Source organism: Phalaenopsis equestris, unplaced genomic scaffold (assembly GCF_001263595.1).
Source record: "Phalaenopsis equestris unplaced genomic scaffold, ASM126359v1 Scaffold000657, whole genome shotgun sequence".
In the NCBI taxonomy this organism is placed as follows: domain Eukaryota; kingdom Viridiplantae; phylum Streptophyta; class Magnoliopsida; order Asparagales; family Orchidaceae; genus Phalaenopsis; species Phalaenopsis equestris.
Genome location: NW_018165097.1, coordinates 71606 through 79504, shown reverse-complemented (window position 1 = coordinate 79504; position 7899 = coordinate 71606). Strand labels below are relative to the sequence as shown.

Here is a 7899-nt window from a genome sequence, read left to right as displayed (position 1 = left end):
TATAAAATTAAGATTTAACATAGTACTAACGATAGCTATTTTAGGAGTAATAGCTTCAAAAATTCCCAAAGGATGAATAATATGTTTATTGTGAGCAAAGTAGAGTGAGAGCTTCATATTTTATTTTTGTACAAAGATCAGAGTCACAAATGAATAAATAAAAAGTATATGGGGTGGGAGACCAAAATTTTTATAAGTAAAACATTTTAAAAGAATGCAATCTACCATGTTGGTAGAGATTACAAAGCCACTTTCTTCCTTAATTAGAGAATGCATAATTATAAAAAAAATGCACTTAATACTAGCTCAGTCTCTTGCGATCATGGTGGCCATAGTGGCATACAAAGATGACAACTAAGTGATAATGATTGAATAATGATAATTTTGAAATGATTATAAAAAAAATGATAGTTTGGGGAAAGATGCTCAATCAATGCTACTTGAGTAGCATTGGTCAGGTGATGATGATAGTTGTTAGACAATGGGGGTTATATGGTAGTAATTGTGTGATGGTTGTTGGATGACAATGCTCCAGTAGTGATATTTGGACAATAAATGTCATGAAATGATGACATCAGTTAGGAGATTCTAGTCAAATGATGACAATATAATGACAGTGTGTTGGTTTTATATTTTATAGGGTTTTTGAGTAGGAAACCATACAGATTCAAAGATTTAATTGTTTAAAGAATCAAACATGCATCAAAAGTAGTATACCATCTCGAAATATAGAAATATCAATTTATGATGGGTTTAATTACTTAAACAAAACTTTTTTATATGTTTGCAGTCTTTGATTAAAACCAACAAATATTTCCCTTGTCTAGTTCAAAGACTAGTTAAGGTTTAGATTAATATGGTGTTCGAACTTCCCATAAGAGCAAACCCTTATATTTAATTACATCATAAGCAATGAATGTAATTTAAGAAAATTTTTTATTACGATTGTGGTTTTATCTTCAAGAAATATCTAAGTTATTTTCTATGATTAATTATTAGAAACATCAAAAGGTAAATGCTCAAAAGTTGAATATTTTATTTTCAAAACCTAAAGAAAGAAGAGTGGGAGATGTCAGAAATACTGAGAAAACTAAGTGACATCACAACTATCATATTGTTCTGCTTTAATGACTTCGAAAAAGATAGATTTGACGTTTCCATTGATATTTTATTAAGAATTTAGGACTTATATGATCATGAGAAAGCTTAGAGGGTGAGGAATTATGATCGTAACTAGACAAGCAATCTAAAAATTCGAAGACTGAAAGTGAAATTTAATGCAAGAAGTAAAATCTTTGAATCCTTGTTTAAAGTAAGAGAAAACACAATAAAAAAAAATGCAATAGACTGATGACCCCACATGGAAAAGGCTTGCCACCTAGATGTAATAAAACTATGCATTATTGGTCTTGATGAATGCAAGATAAGCTATGCTGTTATTTATTAGGAAAGATTGATCTTAGAACTTGATTATAAAATCAAACTACCTAAGTATTAATAATATGCATAATATTCTATAACTAATGCAAACATATTTTTGCAATGTTTTTGGTTCTTTTTAAATGAACATCGAAGTCGTGAGCTCGTTTATTTATATGTCGTTTTATGATTTATTTTCAAATAAGTCTCCCTCTCGAAGCATGAAAGTTGCCCAAAGAGGAAAGGAATAAAAAAGAATGATATACAATAAAAATTTGCAGACAAATTTAAAAAGAATCATGGAAGAGTTATTTAAGGCAAAACTCATGGATACGTCGAGAGTATAAATCCAAACAACATCAGATCAAAATACTTTGAAACATGGTATCAATGAAGAAAATTCCTATATATGACACCCATAACTAGAAAACCAAAAAAAGAACATTTTTGTTTTGAGGTCAAGAGCACTCCAAAATGAACGCATCCTTTTGACTGATTACATCTTAGGGGATACTCAAAAATACTCTCGATAAAAGGGGTGTTGCTTATGTTAGCATGATAATTGGGGGATAGGTCACCAAATGGATGGTTATTTCAAGTAGGAGCATCTCAGCACCTCGGAAGTCTATACCAAGCCACATGGAAGAGAGTGAATCCCTCATATTTACAAACGGATGAAGGCACACCGATAAGCGAGGCCTAAGAAATAACCGGGTTGACTCGACAAGAACAACTCTATGCTTCAAGACCTAATCAAGTCATAAAACTAGAGAGTGAATCATTGTGTCCTAACCTGGTGGCGACCTATCAGAAATAGAGGCCGTCAAGATGACATCAACAAAGTCAAAAAGGACGACTAAGCTCAAAAGGGCTCATTAAAGAAAAAGTACAATCCCTAAACAGGTAGATTTAGTTAAAAGATTTTAATCCTAAATTTTGATTAATCTTAATTTTTTATTAGATTTTTATCAAAAAAGGATTATTTTGTCTTTAAAGAGCTTAAATTACATTCTTGCATGATTCCCAGATAAAACCACAATCAAATAAAGAGGAAAGTCAACACACTGCACAAAAAAAAAAACCAAACCAAATGAATAAATAAATAAACACAAGTCGAGTGCTGCTAGGTCGGTGACATATCTCATAAAACAAAAAAAACGGTCAGGTTCCGCATATACACATCTGGTCCTAAATACTGAATATCAAATAAATCTAGAATTAAGGTACGAGACATGAGCTAATTGCTCTTAGTCTCCGCCACCTGATTCCAGCATTAAGGGTCTTATAACCTTTTGCCTGTACCTTATTTCTAATGCAAAGTCCCCCAATGACTCTAAAAAGGTACATGCGAACGTCTAAAAAAAGACTCAACCTGCAATAAATATTCTAGCACGGGTTATTTACGTGCAACATATAATGAACCATATCCGGTGGGATGAGAGTTAAGTAGCACCTGCAAGCATAATTGTTAGCCCTAAATTATTAAGCTCATCCTTATTAAATATGACTCCCTGCAAGAAAACTACTCTTAACACACTAATGCGCAAGTCCACTCCCAATAAACACACAAAGGCAACACAAAATGCCTGTTCAGGGCACAAACACAAGGAATAATAGTGAGAATATAAAAATTCCTAAATACACTCAAGGCCTAATATAGCAAACCATCTAAATACACGGTGGCCTAATCACAACATTTAAGTGTGTGTGCATAGCGTGGGTAAGGGTTGCTATATGACTTTCACAGGGTCACCAATCAACACCGTTCTAACGATCCAAGGGACCTGAAATACGTCACTAGGGAATGACATTTTAAGTAAAAGGCCTTGCATATGGCCTAACTTATGTAATTTTAAAATAGAAATGATAATATATAATAAAAAGTATCCATTTTTTTATTTTAAAATAAGATCATTAGATATAGGTATGTAACAAGCAAGTGACGTACTTTAGAGCTCTTGGAATCTTAGCACAGTCATACATATGTTGGTCATAATGCAAAAATTCACATTGCTCACTGAGATATGCTCGCGAGCAATGCATGTTTAAGTATTATGACAAAAAAGGGTTACTCTTCTAACGAGTAGAATTTGTCATTAAGGCAGATGGGCGATGCACATACAACAAGCAAAATACTCAAGAAATTGTGATCATTTGATTGAGGTGCAAACGATTACAATGAACGCCAAAGAGGCAGATCACACATCATGCAAATGTGAATGCAAGAATGCCTCACAAATCATACAAACCAGGTATACTGGGTACATGCCACATAGAAAAGGAATTACTCATATATCAGGAGTTGTCATGCAACAAGCAGACAAATGATGAAATGAGTTTGAGCCAAGTATATGACACCTATAAAAGCGATTACTCATTGCTCGAGAGGCACTCAAACGAGCACCTGCAAACATGATATCAATGTCTAAGATGCCCAAGGCAAATGACAAGCATATAACAAATGTTAAGTGCCAAACATGCTAGGTAATGTGATTCATGCCAAGTGAAAATCACATACCTAGGTGGACATACATAGTACCTCGTACGAATTCATTGGCTAGAAAGCATGTCTCGTATTGGACACAATGTGAGATACCTACGACATTGCTAGACGATGTCACAAAATGTAAGGTAGCATAACTCTCGTGAAAAAGAATCATACAACATGTGACTTTATAAGTGAACCACCTCCTCACGAAATGTGCAAGCATCTATTCATGTTCATATAATGACATATGCCGGAGAGATACTTGTAAGTGCAGGTACTCAAAGAGACGCCACAAGTATGGATGCTCAAAGAGACACCTAAATATGCCAAATGCTAGACAACACACTCACGGCAAAAATATATTACCTGCAATGAAATAGTAACATAAGCATAAGGTCAAAAATGAATTTTCATACACATGAAAATGCATGCAAAAAGCAAACAAGTAAATCAAGGCTAGAATGCATGCAAACATGCAATGGTCAAACGAGATCGGCCAAAGATGGTCGACCAGACCAAAGTGATCAGTCGATTAAGTTGGGTCGGCCGATTAGATCATCGTAATCATTCGATTGGGCCAGGAGACCGATCAAACCCATTTGATTGGTCGTTGGGGCCCGAATGACCAATCAGATCAAAGTGATTGTTTGATCGAGTCGGGACGACCTATCAAAATAAAAGTGATCAGTCAATCAAAAGTGATAGATCTATTGGGTTGGGGCAACCGATTAGACCCAAGTGATTGGTCGATCAAGCAGGGGCAGTCAATCAGACCCAAGTGATCATTCCATCGGGTCGGGATGACTGACCCAACCAAAGTCATTATTTGATCGGGTCGAGACTACCGATCAAACCGAAGTGATCATGCAATCAAAATGCCACACTGTTAACAGACAATTTTGTCACAATCATCGTACTTTAACAAGTCAGATTGAAAAAAAAAAAATTACTTTCTATCATAAGAATGTCTACAAGCAACAAGAATGTGTTTCACAAATAGTATTATGACGATGATCTAAAAGATAAAACATGCAGAAATCAGATGACATATAAATATTGAAGACTAGTTAAGACTGTTAACAGGAGTATTGAAGATTTAAATATTGAACTTTCTGTGTAAAATATGTAATATTAACAGTTTTAAATGTTGTGCATATAAATCCCCCTTCTATTTATCGTCATTCAATATTATAAATATAAAAGTTGAGGCCCGCCAGTCACATTTAACTATCTAAATATTATAAATATAAATATATAATAAATAGGTCGTACGTCTGCAAATGACAAAAAAATAATAAAAAAAAAACAAAAAATCGGGAAGCAGAACTTATCCAACAAAAAATTGCCAATCTTATGTCTCCAATATTGTAGTCTGCTCGATGACCTCTCAATTTATAGATATGGCGGGAGAGCGGTGTGTTTGCGTGGGGGAGAGATAAAAGCGGCACAGCTAGCGTTCTTCGCCGCGGCAGCATGTCTCGCAGCCTAAATAATCTGGTTCTGCCGCGTGTCCGCCAAACTAGAAGAGGTCCTCGTGCATGGCCGCTCGTCGGCAGCATTCCCGGCGTCATGTGCCATGCCGAACGCATGCAAGATTGGATCTCAGACAACCTCCGCAGTACCGGAATGACCTACCAGGCCTGCATCTTCGCCTTCCCCCTGCTCGCACGTCGCCAGGGCCTTGTAGCCGACACATGCAATCCACGCAATCTGGAACACATCCTCAAGATCCGTTTCAACAACTACACCAAGGGACCAACCAGGCACGCCGCCTTTCACGACCTTCTCGGCGACGGTATCTTCAACTCCGACGGCCACAAATGGTTTATCCAACGCAAGACTGCTTCTCCCCAGTTCTCCACCCGCACTCTCCTCCTCGCCATGTCTCATTGGGACTCTCGCTCCATTCATCAGCGATTGCTTTCGATTCTCGAGGACGGCGTCGCGAATACCGCCACCGTTGATCTTCAACACTTCCTTCTCCGCCTCACTTTCGACAACATTTGTGGGCTGACCTTCGGCCGAGATCCACAGACGCTAGACGCCGGACTCCCGGAGAACAAATTCGGAGCTTGTTTCGATCATGCGACGGAGGCCACCTTACAGCGGTTCATATTGCCAGATGTTTTGTGGAAGTTGAAGAAATGGCTATGTTTGGGCATGGAGGGAACTCTGTTCCAATCTGTTTGGCTCGTTCACGATTACATATCCTCTGCCATCAGTACCCGCAAGCTTGATTTGTGCTCTGGCTTTCGTGAAGATCTGCTCTCCCGGTTTCTGCGCAAAGGTGTCGATTACTACGACGATTATCTAAATCATGTAGCTATAAACTTCATTCTAGCCGGTCTTCCGTGGCCCTGTCCTGGTTCTTTTGGATCATCTCCACCCACCGCGAAATCGAACGAGCTATTCTCCACGAGCTTTGTTCTGTCCTGGCGCGCTCCCGCGGCCAGCAAGATCCCAAATCCTGGCTCGACGCCCCGTTGGGATTCGAGGAGCTGGACCGCCTCGTATACCTCAAGGCGGCGCTTGCGGAGACGCTCAGACTGTACCCTTCCGTTCCGGAAAGAATAAAATACGTGTTGGAGGACGACATGCTGCCGGACGGAACCTTTGTACCTGCAGGGTCGTCTATAACTTACTCCATCTATTCAGTCGGGAGGATGAAGTGTTTGTGGGGAGAGAACTGCCTTGAGTTTCGGCCGAAGCTGTGGCTCTCGGAAGATGGCCGTCGGTTTGAGCCGCCTGCGGATTCGCTTAAGTTCATGGCCTTTAATGGGGGACCACGAGTGTGTCTGGGGAAGGATCTGGCTTACCTGCAAATGAAGTCTATCGCAGCCTCCGTGCTTCTCCGGTACCGGTTCGAGGTCGTGCCCGGCCACCGGGTGGAGCAGAAGATGGCTCTGACATTATTCATGAAGCATGGGCTTCGAATGTAAGTGCGAGTAGGGCGGTCAAAAAAAGCTCGTTGTTCGCGAACAGTTTGTGTTTGTTCGTAAATGAGTTCGTGTTCGATTCATTTGATAAGTAAACGAGACAAACACGAACAATTTTTTTTCGTTCGGTTAGTTAAACGAACCAAACACGAACAGTGATGCGTTCGTTCGTGTTCGAATCGTTATTGTTTGAAATATAAAATAATATAAAATAATTATATATATAAAATTTATTATATTTTAAAACATTAAATTTTATAAATTATAATATATAATAAAATAATAATAATAATATATTAATATACTATAGTAGTAATATACTACTATAGATATTGTATATTTATATAATATAAGTTATATAATTAATATATAATATTATTTTTATATATTAATATTAGGGATGTCAAACTGGCTCGTCGTTCGCGAACAGCTCGTGTTCGGTTCGTGTTCGGCTCGGTCGTTAAGAAACGAACACAAGCTTATTTCAAACAAACTAAATTTTAAACGAACCGAACACGAACACAAGCTTTTATTCGTTCGTGTTCGGTTCGTTTACACCCCTACGTGCGACGTAGAGGGGAAGTCGGATCAGCTTAGAACGGAGCAGGCCTAGCATATAACACTTAGGGTGGTCTGGATTTGGCCCGGATATGATTATATTATAGTGATCATAAAATAAAACTTATGATTCTCTTACATAATTATTTTTTATATATTTAGTTCCATGACTTTATTTGGAGTCATTTTCTAAATAGAGAGTATTAAATATGGCTAAACGTACGGTGAGGGTAAGTGAAAAAAATGTTATCGGTGAGCAATAATGTTGTATGTAATATTTTCTCCTTCTAAGTTTTTTTTTTTGGTTTTAATAAAGTGATATTTCACATAAATTCTGAGCACTTGGAAAGTCATCACGTTAATTATATATTGTGTGTGTGTGTGTGTGTGTTTGTTTGTGTATGTATACTTTAGGAGAGATTGGCGAGAGATATAGTTGCCTTAAAGAAGTGGTACTTGAGTTGGTAGACGCTTTAGGAGTGGCTGGCGGCTCGCATT

The 7899-nt window shown here is 37.8% G+C and overlaps 1 pseudogene; it reads left to right on the top strand.

The window, feature by feature from the left end:
• Window positions 1–6846, top strand: part of LOC110030106 — a 15108-nt pseudogene extending 8262 nt beyond the window's left edge.
• Window positions 6847–7899: the final 1053 nt, after the last annotated feature.